Raw genomic sequence first — 18,068 nt, forward strand, 5'->3', positions numbered from 1 at the left:
TGAAAGCTAAATTCTAGAGGGTGGAGCATGGGCGAGAAAGGAGGAGAGAAACCATAGACCAGTAAGAGGCGTCCACCTAGGACACTGTGAGGAAACAAGGCTTTTATTCCTGAGCCTGGTGAGTCAGTGAGTACATTTTATTCTTTTCTCAGCTCTTCTCCTAGAAGCTGTTCTCAAGTCTCTTCAAAATAATAAATCCTTTGGAAAATCAGGCTTCATAAGCAATGCAATTTCAGACACTCACCATGTCTTGTTCCATATTAAGGAGCTGTCAGGAGGAGGAAGTACCCCCTTTTCCCCAGTGAAGACCCACACTGAGGGCTCCCTTGAGGCAATAACACTAGCACGCTCTCCCCTGACCTGTGTCCACCAGCTGAAATAAGTGAATGTGGACAGTCTGTCTTATTAGGTCATGTTGGAGGAAATGGCTCAACAATCTGAAATCACTCAGGTGGTGAGTCAGAGGGGCGATCAGAGAGCAGTAGTTCATTGACACTGACATTCAGAAGCTGGATGCTGTATGGCCAAAATGACACTTTTCCTAAATAGGTTGAAAAAGAGGACACTATAGGAGGGTTATTTGTTGGGCAATGTCATCTAATGTTGATTATCATATAATCCTTAGAGTCTTATAAAATGAAGCAGGAAAATTAGTTTGATGGTTAATTTTGTGTGTTAACACTGACGGGTCATTTGTGTCAGACATCGTTTCTGGATGCATCTGTGTGGGTGTCATTTTCAGATGAGATTAGAATTAGATCTGTGGACTCAGTAGTCTGCCTTTCCCAGGGTGGGTGAGCATCATCATTCAATTTGTTGAGGGACCTGAAAAGAACAAACATGTGGAAGAAGGAAGAATTTGCTCTTCCTGTTCCTGCCTGCTTGCTTGAGCTGAGATGAAGCTCTTCTATGGTCTTCAGACTAGACTGTACTGTGGCCCCAAGCATCAGACTTGGACTGAGTTACATAGATTTCCAGTCTGTAGATGGCAGGACTGGAATTTTTCAAAGTCTATATGAGCCAATTCCTTATAATTAAGCACTTTCAAATAAATATTTATGATGAAGATAGATAGATATATAGATAGATATTCTGCTTCTCTGAAGTACCCTGACTAATACAGTGAAGAAAAAATTCTGTGTTTTTTCTTCACAGAGACAAACTATAATAATGATAATGACACAGATCAACAGCAATTTCAAAAGACGTGAGTCAAAGAGTGTTATTTTTCGGGTTTTTGTTGTGTGTGTGATATTGAGTTGCATGAACTGTTTAAAAATTTTGAACATTCAGTTCAGTTCAGTCAGTTGCTCAGTTGTGTCCAACTCTTTGCAGCCCCATGGACTGCAGCACTCCAGGCTTCAAGATCCATCAAAATTCCCGGAACTTACTCAAACTCATGTCCATCGAGTCAGTGATGCCATCCAAACATCTCATCCTCTGTCACCCCCTTCTCCTCCTTCCCTCATCTTTCCCAGCATCAGAGTCTTTTCAAATGAGTCAGCTCTTCACATCAAGTGGCCAAAATATTGGAGTTTCAGCTTCAACATCAGTTCTTCCAATGAATATTCAAGACATGTTTCCTTTAGGATTGACTGGGTTGATCTCTTTGCAGTCCAAGGGATTCTCAAGAGTCTTCTCCAACACCACAGTTCAAAAGCATCAATTCTTCTGCATTTAGCTTTCTTTATAGTCTAAATCTCACATCCATACATGACTACTGGAAAAACCATAGCCTTGACTAGATGAACCTTTGTTGACAAAGTAATGTCTCTACTTTTTAATATGCTGTCTAGGTTAGTCATAACTTTCCTTCCAAGGAGTAAGTGTCTTTTAATTTCATGGCTGCAATCACCCATCTGCAGTGATTTTGGAGCCCAGAAAAATTAAGTCAGCCACTGTTTCCCCATCTATTTGCCATGAAGTGATGGGATCAGATGCCATGATCTTAGTTTTCTGAATGTTGAGTTTAAAGCCAACTTTTCCACTCTCCTCTTTCACTTTCATCAGCGAGATTTTCAGTTCTTCACTTTCTGCCATAAGGTGGTGTCATCTGCATATCTGAGGTTGTTGATATTTCTCCTGGCATTCTTGATTCCAGCTTGTGATTCATCCAGCCTGGCATTTCACACCATGTACTCTGCATATAAGTTAAATAATCAGGGTGACAACATACAGCCTTGACATACTCCTTTTCCTATTTGGAATTAGTCTGTTGTTCCATGTCCAGTTCTAACTGTTGCTTTCTGACCTGCCTATAGATCTCTCAAAAGGCTGGTCAGATGGTCTGGTATTCCCATCTCTTTCAGAATTTTCCAGTTTGTTGTGGTCCACACAGTCAAAGGCTTTGGCATAGTCAATAAAGCAGAAATAGATTTTTTTCTGGAACTCTCTTGCTTTTTCAATGATCTGCCGGGAGCGGTTATGGGAGGTCCCGCCCGTGACGAGGTCATGAAGAAAATACCGGGCAGGCAAGGCCGTCCGGGACCCCATCCATGACAAGGTCAAGAGGAAAAAACCTGACAGGCAAGGCCGTCTAGGATAAGGGACCCTCCAGGTTGGCCTCGGCCTCTACCCTACCCTATATCCTCCCCCCTTTTCTGCTGTTGTTCTTATTTGCCCTGCTGCGGATTCTTGTGTTGCCTGCCGAGAGCTCTCCTGCTCCTCTTTCACTGAATGAGGACCAACTTAAAACCCTAATTAATAAATCTCATGGACGCTGGTACCCTATGAAGGGGCCAGGGATGAAAGAAATGCTTCAATTCAAACCCTTTTGCTGGCATTCTGGCTTGTTTGATAAATACGTGCTCTCATTGCACAAAATCCTCATGATTGTTCTAAACATCTTAAGCACAGGATACTAACAAAAGAAACTATTAAGCACAGGTCCCTCTGCGGGGTGAAAAAAGCCCCACAAATATTATAGCCACATATGTGCCTAATAGAAAATAGTTTAGATAGAGATTAGCTGGTGACTTCTTGCAGGTAATTAACTTTTGGACTAAGAGCCTGTTTTGTGCCATATCTGCTGTTTTTGCAATCCTTTACATTTCTGTTCTGTCAAAATGTAATCCTATCTAGTTCCCTTGGAGATGACACCTAATAGAAAGAAAATAGATTAACCACAAAAGAGACAGGGTCGGTACTGAAGTTGCTTAAAGTTGCACCAGGTGCAAGCCATAAATTGTCAAAAGGCCTGAAAGCCAAAAGATACTATACATAGAGATTAACCATTAAAAAAACCCTAATAGGCACAGAGCCCTTTCGGGGGTGAGGAAGCCCTATTAGAGAATACAAAAAATATTGTTTTAAAAGTGGTTATTGGATCAACGTTTGATTGATGTTAATGTGCTGAGGTTGTGCAGTGGACACTATTGTTAATATAGTTAAAGATATAGTAAAATAAGAGTTTAGCCCTAGTGTAAAAACAATAAGATAATTGTTAGTTTTAACCAGGAATGCTAAACAGGGGCTGCCTCTCCAGAGCCACAGAGTCTTTGTGTGTTAAACTTTTTAGATAAATTTAGCTGAGGATTTCTGCAAAAAGACTGACTTTTATGTTAACAGGATTGTATTTCTATTATGTTACAACTTGCTGTACCATGAGACTACCAATTTTCAGTTTTCTGCTAACCTCAAGGCCAGAAGATAATGTACAAAAAAATCTATGGGAAAAGACTCTCGTAAACAAAAAATATACAGAGAACACCTGGTTTCGTGAAGGACAAGCTGATGTAATGTTAAACTAAGTCTGTATTATCTGCCCCTTAGAAATGTACCAACTTAGGGTATAAATGCGATGGTGAAAAATAAAGCAACTGCCAGACTCTGCCGCATATCCTGGTCTGGTCTCTCTCTCTCTCTCTCTCTCTCTCTCTCTCTCTCTCTCTCTCTCTGGTCTCTCTCTCTCTCTCTCTCTCTCTCTCTCTCTCATTTGCCAACGCCATTCATCCTGAGGGTTCCCCTGGATCCTGCTGGGGCTGGACCCCGGCAATGATCCAGTGGATGTTGGCAATTTTATCACTGCTTCCTCTGCCTGTTTTAAATCCAACTTGAACACCTGGAAATTCACAATTCATGTACTGTTGAAGCCTGACTTAGAGAATTTTGAACATTACTTTACTAATGTGTGAGATGAGTGCAATTGTGTGGTAGTTTGAATATTCTTTGGCATTGTCTTTCTTTGGGATTGGAATGAAATCTGACCTTTTACAGTCCTGTGGCCGCTGCTGGGTTTTCCAAATTTGTTGGCTTATTGGGTGCAGCACTTTAACAGCATCATCTTTCAGGATTTGAAATAGCTCAACTGGAATTCCATCACCTCCACTAGCTTTGTTCGTAGTGATGCTTCCTAATTCCCACTTGACTTTACATTCCAGAATGTTTGGCTCTAGGTGAAGGATCACACCACCATGGCTAGCTGGGTCATGAAGACCTTTTTTGTGTAATTCTTCTGGGTATTCTTGTCACTTCTTAATATTGTCTGCTTCTGTTAGGTCCATACCATTTTTGTCCTTTATTTGCATGTGTCCATCTTTGCATGAAGTGTTCCCTTGGTATCTCTAATTTTCTTGAAGAGATTTCTAGTCTTTCCCATTCTATTGTTTTCTTTCATTTCTTTGCATTGATCACTGAGGAGGGTTTTCTTATCCCTCTTTGCTATTCTTTGAAACTCTGCAGCCAAATGGATGTATCTTTCCTTTTCTCCTTTGCCTTTTGTTTCTCTTCTTTTCTCAGCTATTTGTAGGGCCTCCTCAGATAACCATTTTGTTTTTTTTGCATTTCTTTTTCTTGGGGATAGTCTTGATCACTGCCTCCTATACAATGCCATGAACCTCCATCCATAGTTCTTCAGGCACTCTATCAGATCTAATCCCTTGAATCTGTTCATCACTTCCACTGTATAATTGTAAGGGATTTGACTTAGGTCATGCCTGAATGGTCTAGTGGTTTTCACTACTTTCTTCAATTTAAGTCTGAATTTGGCAATAAGGAATTCATGATGAGCCACAGTCAGCTCCCAGTTTTGTCTTTGCTGATGATATGATGCTTCTCCATCTTTGGCTGCAAAGAATATATATATTCAATCTGATTTTAGTATTGACCATCTGGTGATGTCCATGTGTAGAGTCTTCTCTTGTGTTGTTGAAAGAGGGTGTTTGCTATGACCAGTGTGTTCTCTTGGCAAAACTTTATTAATCTTTGACCTGCTTTGTTTCGTACTTCAAGGCCAAATTTGCCTGTTGTTCCAGGTATCTCTTGACTTCCTACGTTTTCACTCCAGTCCCCTATAATGAAAAAGACATCCTTTTTGGGTATTCTAGAAGGTCTTGTAGGTCTTCATAGAACCATTCAACTGCAGCTTCTTCAGCATTACTCTTTGGGGCATAGACTTGGATTACTGTGATACTGAATGGTTTGCCTTGGAAATGAACAGAGCTCATTCTGTCGTTTTTGAGATTGCATCCAAGTACTGCATTTTGGACTCTTTTGTTGACTATAGTGGCTACTCCATTTCTTCTAAGGGATTCTTGCCCACAGTAGTAGATATAATGGTTATCTGAGTTAAATTCACCCATTCCAGTCCATTTTAGTTCACTGATTCTTAAAGTGTCTATGTTCACTCTTGCCATCTCCTGTTTGACCACTTCCAATTTGCCTTGATTCATGGACCTAACATTCCAGGTTCCTATGCAATACTGCTCTTTACAGCATCAGACTTTACTTCCATCACCTGTCACATCCACAACTGAGTGTTGTTTTTGCTTTTGCTATGTCTCTTCATTCTTTCTGGAGCTATTTCTTCACTGATCTCCAATAGCATATTGGGCACCTATCGACCTGGGGAATTCATCTTTCAGTGTCCTATCTTTTTACCTGTTCATACTGTTCATGGAGTTCTCAAGGTAAGAATGCTGAAATAGTTTGCCATTCCCTTCTCCAGTGGACCACATTCTGTTAGAGCTCTCCACCATGACCCATCTTGGGTATAGTTTCATTGAGTTAAACAAGGCTGTGGTCCATATGATCTTTAACCCAGTATTATTTATTTCGGTTGCAATTTTTTCTCCCATTCAGTAGGTTATCTTCATTTTGTCAAATATTTCTTCCACTAACTGTGCAAATGCTTTTAAGTTTAATTCAATCCTATTTGTTTATTTCTACTTTTATTCCTTTGCCTTAAGAGATAAATAAAAAAAAATATTACTATGATTTAGGTCAGCGATCTAAGTGTGTTTTCGTCTATGAGTTTTATGGTTGCAGGACTTATATTTAGATTTAACTCAAAATATTTAAATTTAATTTAGATATATTTTAATTGTATTTAAAATATAATAATATATTTAATATAAATACATTTTATTTCTATTTATATTTAATTAAAAATATTAAAACATATTTAAATAGATTATCTTTAATCTATTTTGAATTTACTTTTGTATAGAGTGGGTGAAAATGTTCAGTTCTCATTCTCTTGCGTGTAACTCTCCAGTTTTCTCAGAACCAGTTACTGAAGAGATTTCAAGATACCTTCTTCAGCCTCTTACTAAGAAAAAACATGTGACTGGAGCAATTTATAAATGTCTTATTCTTTTTAGCATAGGGCTTCATTTCTGGTTCCTGGAGTCCCTGTTAAAAGTGAATGCCCCTCTGTGTGCAGATCTTTTCTATTGTATATAAAAATTTAGGTCCTCTTTTCTCGTAACTAGGTACTTCTTTCTGAACTGGAGAACTGGGCATTTCAGTAAATGAAAGAACATCAATGCCCCTGAAGAGTCATTTGTCAATAATTCCAGAGTACAGATTTTTCTTAGTGAGTCAGAGCCCCAGTCATTGTAGCAATAGGAAGACAGGAAGGCAGAAGTCAAATATTTAAGAGACCAATTTTCTTTTGTTTCCAAGGATGAGTGCTAAGACATGGATGTGTGCATACATACACAGACACAGAAACTGGAAAATTCCTCAGTAGAAACCCTTGTCAAATCAAAGGTCATCCAAAAGTAGGAAGTTGAGAATTCTTGAGAACAAGGAGGGATAAGAAAAGATTCACTTCATCCACTTTAAAAAAAAAAACTGACTCCATTGGGATTAAAATTTCCAAAAGACATGGGGATCCCACCAAGCCCTGAATGAACATCCATTGAAGTGGTTCAGTTCAGTTCAGTTCAGTTAAGTCACTCAGTCGTGTCTGACTCTGTGACCCCATGGACTGCAGCATGCCAGGCCTCCCTGTCCATCACCAACTCCCGGAGTTTACTAAACTCATGTCCATTGAGCTGGTGATGCCATCCAACCATCTCATCCTCTGTCATCCCTTTCTCCTCTCGCCTTCAATCTTTCCCAGCATCAGGGTCTTTTCACATGAGTCAGCTCTTTGCATCAGGTGGCCAAATTATTGGAGTTTCAGCTTCAACACCAGTCCTTCCAATGAACATTCAGGACTGATTTCCTCTAGGATGGACTGGTTGGATCTTCTTGCTGTCCAAGGGACTCTCAAGAGTCTTCTCCAACACCACAGTTCAAAAGCATCAATTCTTCTGAGCTTAGCTTTCTTTATAGTTCAACTCACATCCATATGTGACTAGTGGAAAAACCATAGCCTTGAATAGATGGGCCTTTGTTGGCAAAGTAATGTCTCCGATTTCTATTTTTATTTTTTCTCTGTTAACACATTTTTTTTTTCCATTTATTTTTATTAGTTGGAGGCTAATTATGTTACAATAATGTAGTGGTTTTTGCCATACATTGACATGAATCAGCCATGGATTTACATGTGTTCCCCATCCCGATCTCCCCTCCCACCTCCCTCCCCATCCCATCCCTCTGGGTCTTCCCAGCGCACCAGCCCTGAGCACTTGTCTCATGCATCCAACCTGGGCTGGTGGTCTGTTTCACCCTTGATAGTATACTTGTTTCAGTGCTATTCTCTCCGAATATCCCACCCTCGCCTTCTCCCACAGAGTCCCAAAGTCTGTTCAGTACATCTGTGTCTCTTTTTCTGTTTTGCATATAGGGTTATCATTACCATCTTTTTAAATTCCATATATATGCGTTAGTATACTGTAATGGCCTTTATCTTTCTGGCTTACTTCACTCTGTATGTCTCTGCTTTTTAATATGCAGTCTAAGTTGGTCATTACTTTTCTTCCAAGGAGTAAGCATCTTTTTATTTCATGGTTTCAGTCACCATCTGCAGTGATTTTGGAGCCCCCCAAAATAAAGGCTGCCACTGTTTCTCCATTAAAGAGGTAAATCCCCTCTTATCTCACTAAGGGAGGATATCATACTTTTCCCTTTATTCCTGAGAACTTTCAACTCATTAAAAAGTAAGGCTGACCAGGACACACAAATACCTGTCTAAACCAGTGTTAAGAAATCTCACAGTTACACATCTGAGTCTTAATGGATCACTCTGAATGGCAATGTTGGGGCAAACAGAGCCCAAAGTGAAATTTGATTTCAAAGAAATAGAATTATTGCACAGTTAAAAAAAATTAATGAAAGCAGCTAGCCAGAAACATTTATTTAATAATTAGGTAAGATTTAAATAAAATTGTAATTCTTTAATCAATGCATTCTGTTTCTAAAAAATAGAAAGGATCACAATGTTAAAAATAAGCTAATATATATTCTGAAAATAACTTATTTCAGTCACAATGAGAAAGAACAAGAAAATGAGTAAACGTTATATTAGATTAGCTTTTGTGCTAGAAGTTCAGAAGTTATCGCAAATATTGTACTGTTTAATATACAATACTAATTAGGTACATCTTGTATAACTTTTTTTTTACAGATAAGATCCTAAATCTCATAGAATCTAGTTTACTTAATAAGAGCATGTAGGTAGCAATACTGAAATGACAATAAAACTATAACTGTAATCCCACAAACACAAACAGACACACACACATAGGCCCACATGCTTTTCTATGACAGGCAGAGTTGAAATAGTCTTGACAGCAGCACAAAGGTGATCTAGGATCTCAAAAATGAGGTGTCAGTAAAAAGAATCTTTGTGTCCCTGAAAGCACAGACCTGTTTAATGAGACACTGACACAGGTTATATTTTTTAGCATTTAATAGATCAAATATTTATTATTAAATTGAGATACTTAATATGCTTTATGCTTAATATAATTTATCATCTGATAATAATCTTATGTATTGCACAGTTTTTATATCTATCAAGATTACATTAAGAAAATAAGCACAGCATTTAGGGATGTATTCCAGGTCACACTGCCAATATGTGAAGAGACAGGACTTGAAATAAGATACTCTGGGCATAAAACTTCCACTCTTAGTACATATCATATGATGTTTTCTTCTTAATTCCTTGACGAATAAAGGGACATAATGAGAAAAGTGAGACACTGCTCAGGACCCATCCTTTAGTGAATGACTCCTATACTAGGTCTTTGATGACATACCAAAAATTGTTGAAAAGCTTTCCTCCCTCTTCTTAGTCACTTACTGAGAAATGATTGTAAAAATTTGGCAGAGGCAGTCCCTTGATAAATTAGTACTTTATGGGGGCATCCGTCATTTCTTTTGGGGTGTGGAAAATGGTGAATTAAGATTTTCCCTGAATGCAAACATAATATCAAGAAAAACATGATAAAAGGCAAATCATAAACCCTATTGATGAATAATGAACAATCACACAGGAAAGACAGGAGATTTCATGGAAAAAGGTAAGAATGGTGCAGATAAGCTCCAATGTATTAGATGTACCCATAGTATAAGACACTACGGAGAAGTGAGTGTGAGAAGGTTCAAGAGTTTGGTGAGCACAGGGTCATGGGGGCATCATATTTCAAAGGACTGAAATATGGATAATTCCAATAAGGGAAAGATGAAGAGAATTTATAGATGAGAAGCCCATGGTTTGTGATGTTTAGAGATAAGAGAGTTCCAGCATTATAGTCTAGGAAAACCCCAATACGACAGGCAGGTACACTCAGGGAGAGGATTAAAATCAAGGGATCTGAGGAGGAAGACTCATCAAAAGCATTATATATAGAACCATGATTTAACCCATTTTTAGTAGCCATTTTTAGGCTGGTGTCTTGAGTAAATGTTTTGACAAACTTCACTGATTTTAGGTGGAAATGTTATATTATTGATAGTTTTATGGAAGTTTTAGCCATATGCCTCTATGTCCCATGTAAAATATGTTGAACCTAGACTAAACATAGACCAGCTTTGGCTACCATATACCCTCAGGACCCAGGTATGTTTCTCTGACACATCTACCTCCCAGTAACATCTCCCTGATGTGACAACTGGGGATCTTAGTGCACAGTAATCTTCAAAGTCAACATTCTGAGATGTATTACTTTGTTCCAAATTGGAATTCCAAAGGATTCAAGGTCACCTGAACTGTAGAAAAATTACAGGGTAAGGTGAGGGCTATGATATTGTCTGATTTGTGACATTGTAAAAGGGGTCTATAGAATAACTTGAGTGAGAAAACATGTTCCTGTGTGTTGGGAGTGAAAATGTGAGGCTTAAAGTGAGATCTTCTAGAAAATAAAAAAATTCTAAAAGATGATGAAAACAAGTGGCTTGATGACACTGTGATGTCTGCTTACCCCAGCAGTGTTGCATATCTCTCAGCTCTGAAATGATAAAAAAATGCATAATATTAAATATAAGCAAAGAAGTCAGCACTGAAATGTATTTTCTTTCAGATTATGGGAAGGGTTATGCTTAGGTAGTAAACCAGTGAAAGAAAGGATGAACCAAGTCCATGCTCACTCACCATAAATATGACCACATCATCAGCACAAAATATTTGGACTTCACTGACTCTATCCACACCTAGAAATTGGAACCTTCTCACCATTTTCCCTCCATCACAAGAATACCACATACATCCACTTGGGTAGCACTCCTTACCATTAAACACTCGCAGTAGCTCTTTCAGATCAGGAGCTTGAAATTCTCTTTTGTTCCTTGGAAAAAGTTTTTGGCTTCACAATGAAGTTCTCACTCCTGGAGAAAATAAAAATTGGCCCACACATGTCTATTTATCTCTCTAAAACCACTGACTTGCAATGTTTTCACCCCTTTGATGCACTAGAATGGTCTTCCCTGGAGACCCTGGGAAAGGATAGAGTGGATGACTGACACCTTGGAGACAGGAGAAATGAGCTCATGGCCACCTTCTTAGTTATACTTTGTCTGCCATGGGAAGGTCTTGACTGTCAGAAGGAAAGTTTCTTCCTTCCAAAATGAAATCATTAACTACTCCCTATCACCATTAGATTATATGAATTATATGAAATAATACATATATCAAAATGAATCATCCATACCTAAAAATTTTAACTTGTGGAAAAGTAACTGCATAAATATGTGTTCTGAGGGAGATTTCAGAAACAGTTTGCAGAAGCTGGCTCCTGGGTGTTTGCAATATATTTGGTATAAGAACACACTGTCTAAAAAGTCCTCATGTCTTCAAAGGAGGCTCCCTAATACAAAGGACCTCAGAATGCCCTGAGATTTCACGATCACTGGAAATAATTACAAACCCTGGGGAAAAAGACAGTACGAACACTAAATGAAGAGTGGTCAGAATTGTATGTGCTTGTAAAGATCTTGATGCTGCCATGTAGGTGTGCAAATTCAAACACAAGGATGCTCTTTCCATTCTGGCTTCTAGAGTATGTGACCAAGATGGGTCAATGATTTGTAGCAAGGCAAAATATTCCTTAAGATTCATGTCTGTTTTTGGAAATCTGTATAGAAAGTTATAGAAGGACCTGATCTCTTCCATACCCAGGGGAAAATTTACATATAAAGAAACTGTCTCCAATTCTAGGTGTTTGGCAGGTAAAAAAGATTCAACTTTTCCATCATAAGTCAAGCACATACTAAATATGGGAACCTGAGTTGCACAGTGACACAGAGTGTGAATTAAATTTATGAAATAATGGCGACTTGACACCCCAAAGGTTTATTCCTAACAGTGACACTGACCCAAACTCTGCAACTTCTTACAACCAAATTTCTCTACTGTAGTATCTGATCCATTCTCAATGCTTATAGCACAATCTAGTCATGATTTCTGAACAGAAGTTTAAAGCAAATCTATGCTCTATTTTTGTGTCCTGAGCATGGTTTTATCTTAAGTAACCATCAGATAACTAGTAGCTTTACATAATGTTATCAGTACAAAATGACCATCTCTGGTTTCCCACACTTACCTTTTCATGATGGCATTCACATCCTAGTGAGAAAAGAAGACATGAGTCAAGAAGTAATAGCTTATTCTCATCCCCATCAGTCCTGATTGTGGGACTAGAGATGGTCTCCATGTATCAGCCGAAAAGTAAAAACAAGAGTGAAGCCGGTCATTCCAGAAGACTCATGTGATGTTGTCAAGTTTCCAAGAAAGGTAAAAAAGCCCCAACACTGATGGAAGCAAGAAGCTTCTGTTATCTGGAGATTAGGCATATTTATGGGAAAAACAAGAGACTGTAACTCTGGTGACCCGTGAGATGATTTGAAGAAATCATGGTTCTTTCATTTATTCAACAAAACTGAAGTGATATATTATTGTAAGCCAAGCATTAAACTAGGTTTTGGAGAATCAAACATGAAAATATAATCCTAATATTCCTCGAGTCATTTATATGGCTTTTGTTGAGGATACAAGCAAACAAATGTATTAATATAGGTGTTTTTAGGTCTCGCTCTTCTTATTTTACACACTACCTATTAGTGACATCTTCCACTCCCTTAAATTCAGCATACACACATAAGCAGTTGGTTTCCAGTTCTTTATTGTTACTCAGCTTTGTCTTTTAAATGCATATTAATATATTCATTAGTAAATGAGCCAAAGGAATCAGTAATTTTGAACGTCTAATATGTAACATTATTCACCAACCAAGTTGTCTCCTCTTTTACTCCATTTTCATAATGTTACCAGTACGTACTCACTGTCCAAAAACTAGAGCATTTTCCTGCACTTTAGTCTCTACTGAGTCTGTTTAATCAGATCCTTAATATTTTTTAGCCATCTAACCTTCTTATCACATTTAATGTTTTTATTTCTTTGAACTGGTATGTACCACTGTATTTAATCTCTTTTACTTCAGATTTATTTCCTCTATGTCACCAAAAACTAGGACAACATCTCAGTCTCAAAGAAAAAAAAAAAATTCCCTCTGCATTATGGCTATTTTGTGTATGTGACAAAAATAAAATTAAAGTAGAATAGAGAAAGAATTCCAGGTGGTATTAGTGGTAAGAATCTGCCTGCAATGTAGGAGGCACAGAAGGCTAGGGTTCAATCCCTGGGTCAAAGATTCCCCTGGAGAAGAAATGGCAACCCACTCCAGTATTCCTCCCTGGAGAATCTCATGGCCAGAGGAGTCTGGTGGGCTACAGTCCATGGGGTCCCAAAGAACCGGCATGACTTAGCACACACGCAGCACAAAGAATAAAGGATGGGGTGGAGGCGATTGCAGTTTTAATTTTAGTTTACTTTGAAACTCAAATATTGTCCTTAGAATCTGATCTGTGTCTTTCTCCAATTCTATTTATTCAATCTACATTGACTGGTTCCCTCAGTTTCTGAAGGAAACATAAACTTCCTGATTAAACTCTTGAAGTTCTTGTCCAGTTATAGCAAAACATTTGAATGTCTTCAGCCCTTAGCCTATAGGATCAGATGCCAATATTAAAAGCACCACTGCATAGTTGCTGGAAGGAAATGAAGCCATGCTGCAGGAATTTCTATTTTTACTGAAACTAAGCTGATATTAATCTGAAATAGAACAGGATAGGACAGGAAATACATTGAAATTACTGGAGCAACCACCAAGTAAAAGCTAAAGAAATACAATGAGAAAATAGGAGAACAAAATTTTATACAAGAAATACCTGTTTAACACAAAAGAAGGTAATTAAGGAGAAAAAGAAAAATGAAAACTACAGTAGCCCAATAGAAGGCAAACACCAAAATACTAAATTTAAATATAAATGTATCAATAATTGCACTAAATGTCATGTATTAATGCCTCAATTGAAATTAGAAATTGTTGACCTGGATAACAAGAAAAATTCAAATACTGCTATTTATAAGAGACATAATCAAAGCACAAAAGGACAAAAGTAAAAGAGATTACATGCAAGCAGTAATCAAAAACAGGTCAAACATTTATATTAATATTAGACAAGATAGACTTTAAGATAAATATTATGAGAGAATGAGAGGGAAATGTTATGATAAAAAGTTCAGTACATTAAACAAATATACCAATTATAAATGTAAATGCACCTAATAGCAGAGCTTCAAAGTATTCAAAGCAAAAGTAAAAGGAGAAATACATGATTCCGTAATAACAGTTTCAGATTTCAATAGCTTAGTCTCAATAATGAGAGAACAGCCTATATGGAAAACCATCAAATTTATAGAAGGCATACACTATATTATCAACCAAATTGACCTAAGTGACAACTACAACCATATTACCCAGTGAATGAGGAACACATCATGTTTTTAAATTCATAGCAAAAATTTTTCTGAACATCCAGTATCTTAGGTCATAAACAAATGTCAATAAACTTAAAAGTTTAAACTAATGAAAAGCATACTTCTCTGATTACCACAGAATTACAGCTGAAATCCAGAGCAGAAGCGAAATTCAAAAATGACCAAGTATTTTGTCATTAACACCACACTTTGAAATATCCAAGGTTTAACAAACAAACCAAAAAAGAAAACTGCAAAGAAAATTTGTGAATAACTTGAATTGAGTAAAGATTAAAGATAAACAATCAAAATGTATAAAATATGATTAATTAAATGCACTTATATCATTAAACACTATATCAGAAGAAATGGTCTCAAATCAGTGATCTACATTTCCAATTCAAGAAACTAAGAAAGAAGAGTAAATTAAACTAGCACTCTCACACACACTCACACACATGCACACACAAATATATCTACACACACAGAGAGAAAACGGTAAATGTAAGTGTAGAAATAAATAAATAATAAAAGCTTTAAAATAGACAAAATAGCCAAAGAATATGTTTTTTAAATCAATAAATTAACAAAACATAACTAAACTGATCAAGAAAAAAGTGAAAAAGCAAATTACCAAAATCAGGCATAAAAGAGGAGACATTACTGTGAATATTACAGAAATTTAGGGGATAATAAAGAATCACTATACCTAATTTTATGCCTACAAACCATACAACTTAGAATAGACAAATCCATACAAAGAGATACAAAAACTGACTCCAGGATTGTAAAAGATCTAAATAATCCTAAAACAAGTAAAATATTTTAAACACTTTAAATAAGAAATAACTGGAGTGAGATAGTTTCTCTAGTGAATTCCACTGAATACTTAAAGAATAAATAAAAATCTTTCAAAAATTTTCTTCAGAAACAGAGAAAGTGGGAAAAAATCTCAAGAGGTTGAGGAGAAAAAAAAAGCCTCTTGTCATCTGAAATGAATTTGTCTGTGGCAAAGCTGGAACACATAGAGGGATCTGATAAATGCTTAATACTAGATCACAGATAACAAGAGTCTTTAGAAACCATCAAACACAATGAATCTTCTCTCCACAAAGTTCTGCACTGAATATTTTATTCTTAAAAAAGAATAAAAATTTCCCTTGTTATTCCTGCATTCGATTCCTGCATTGACTTATTCTTACAGCCTCTGAAATAGAGGAAGGGAAGGGGGACTGTAGGTTCAAAAGCAGCCTTAGTGACAACAGCAGAAAGACACAGCAACATAGAAAAGAAGAAAAGTTTCTTTTCATTTTCCTCATGTCTCAGATGCTGAGGCTTCTTCCCCAGTCTTACCTGCATCGTCTCGATGATTGACCTCTGCAACTGATGCTCCACATATGAGATGAGCTTGCTCACCAACTGGTTCTGCTGGACTAGCTTATTCTCAGAGTCAGCCAGGTTATGTAGACCAGCTTCCTCCTCAGTCTTCAGGTTTTGCAGTTACTTCAGCTCCTCACTGTCCAGGATCTCTCTCGGTTTTTTAAACTCTGAATATTTTCTCTTTCATGCTGTATTTGATTCTTCAGGAATGAGAGAGAGGAGGAGGAGGAACATTTCTTGGGGAACATGACTTTTCCTGTTTTTGTTTTTTTTTTCCCCCTCTCTATCACATTTCAAAATAATGGCCTCAAATCTGCATTACTGAGGTCAACTCTGAGTCCAAATGGAATTCTTGGGGGTATGAGTCGGACATTACACAGCTGTCCAGGACACTTGTGCCTCCTTGGATTGCTCCTGACCCCTTCCCTCCACCCTCTGCCAAAAAAGCTGACACTGAGGGTGAACCAAGAGCCATTACCAGGTGTCTCCCCAAGACTAATAGATAGGACAGGAATGGGTATGAAATTCCCTAATCATCCTCACAAGAGAGTCCCTCTATATGAATACCTCCCTTCCACTATCTGTGTTCATTTGTGATATATTCACTTTTCAGCACTCATTCCTATCAGGGAAAGGACAAAGAAAAAGACAAGTCAAATGACATAGCTATCAGGGAACAAAGAGAAAGACAGCTCCTTGTGACCAATCCAAGGTTTTGCCCAGATGTCTAACTTCTTCAGGAAGTATCTCCTCATACCTTCCAGGAAGAAATCTCTTCTTGAATTTCATCTTCCAACATCTCAACTTTCTGCTGTTCCCACTTTAGTCTCTGCAAAGATTCCTGGAGTTTCCCCTGTGAAAAAAGAATCACACCAGAGTCAATCTATGGGCTATCTCACCATCACTATAGAGGATAAATGAGGAAAGAATGAGTCTGATTTCCAAGAAGAATAGACTTTACAGAAACTGAGAGCAACATTTAGAATCTGTGATGTGGAAAGAAAAATTTGAGGTAGAATATGTGTCCTTTATGACTCAAACAGTAAAAGTCACTGTACACTTGCCAAGAGAAGATTGATTTCTTTTATTCTGGAAGAAATCTGATCCTGTAGCAGGGATACATCTTACACATTAATCCAGCAAGTGTCTTAGTTACTCCTCCTGTTCAAAGGGGTAATGAGAGCTTCTCCTAGGTACCAGATCTCCATGTATTAACACAAGGAACATGAATGTCTACTTCTGGCTAAGAGTCTGCACATAGAGTTAAAACGTTATAATTGGGGGAATGCACAGAAATGTTTCTCTGACATCAGAAGGTGGGCATAAGAAGAGAAGAGATCATAGGTCTCAGGTTCTTGATGGCCAAGTAATTAAACCCTAATGCAAAATAGACATTTCCCCTGAATTACCACTTTCTTACCAGTCTTCCCTCTCTTTTGGCCTCTTACCTGGTACATCTGGACAACCTCCTCCATGAGGAATGTGTGGTGACTACAGTGCTCCTGAGACCACTCACAAAGTCAGCAAATGACCTTCCCATCTTTCTCACAGAAGAGCAGGAATTTCTCTCTTGCTCCTCCAGGCTCACCTTGAAATCTCTGAACCTCTCTACTTACATTGGCGAGGTGCCAATTAGGCCTCAGGTTCCCAAGCTCGTGACTGGTTCTGCACACAGAGCAGCTACACTCTTTCTTTTGCTTGATCATGGACCCCACCCTTGTTGTTTGCACTGATGCAAGCGCTTCTTTTGCACCAAGTGTGACCATAGTTAAGGCTCAGGGGTCTGTCAGAAGCTTCAGGCAAATGGGGCAAGTCATCTCCTCCTGTAGGTTCACCAGTTTTCCTGAAGCCACAGTAACTGTCCCCCTGCTCCTACCCATCCTGACTTCTGAGGGTTCTCTTGTCCACAGATCCTTGTGTAATTGGGAAAGATAACTGGGGTAGAGTTAAGAGAGGTAGAAATACATGATACCAGTTGCTGCTTATAAATCAAATACAGGCCAAGGTTAAATTACTGAAGGATATAAAAAGAAACATGCAAAAACAAGGATCCCAGTGACCTGGCCAAAAGAACATTTCATAATAATGTTAAATACTTTACTATTAGTTCATAGTTTGTATCATGTGGCAAATTCCATATGTATCTGTGCAGTGATTCTTGCTATTTAATTTTACTAAACAAAAGTTGTCCTGATACGTT

General features: G+C 37.9%; 1 long non-coding RNA gene and 2 pseudogenes across 1 annotated transcript; 1 reads left to right on the forward strand and 2 right to left on the reverse strand.

Annotated features, from left to right (window-relative positions):
- Positions 1–53: 53 nt before the first annotated feature.
- LOC133053939 (uncharacterized) lies at positions 54–1,749 on the forward strand. Its single transcript, XR_009692354.1, has 3 exons — positions 54–126; positions 1,156–1,207; positions 1,336–1,749. It is a non-coding gene; the product is annotated as an uncharacterized LOC133053939 (long non-coding RNA).
- A 7,047-nt stretch (positions 1,750–8,796) lies between these two features.
- Positions 8,797–12,220, reverse strand: LOC133054038 (E3 ubiquitin-protein ligase TRIM22-like; annotated as a pseudogene).
- Positions 10,291–17,748, reverse strand: LOC133054103 (tripartite motif-containing protein 5-like; annotated as a pseudogene).
- Between the last annotated feature and the right edge of the window lie 320 nt (positions 17,749–18,068).

The sequence above is a fragment of the Dama dama genome, chromosome 1, assembly GCF_033118175.1.
Source record: "Dama dama isolate Ldn47 chromosome 1, ASM3311817v1, whole genome shotgun sequence".
Lineage (NCBI taxonomy): Eukaryota > Metazoa > Chordata > Mammalia > Artiodactyla > Cervidae > Dama > Dama dama.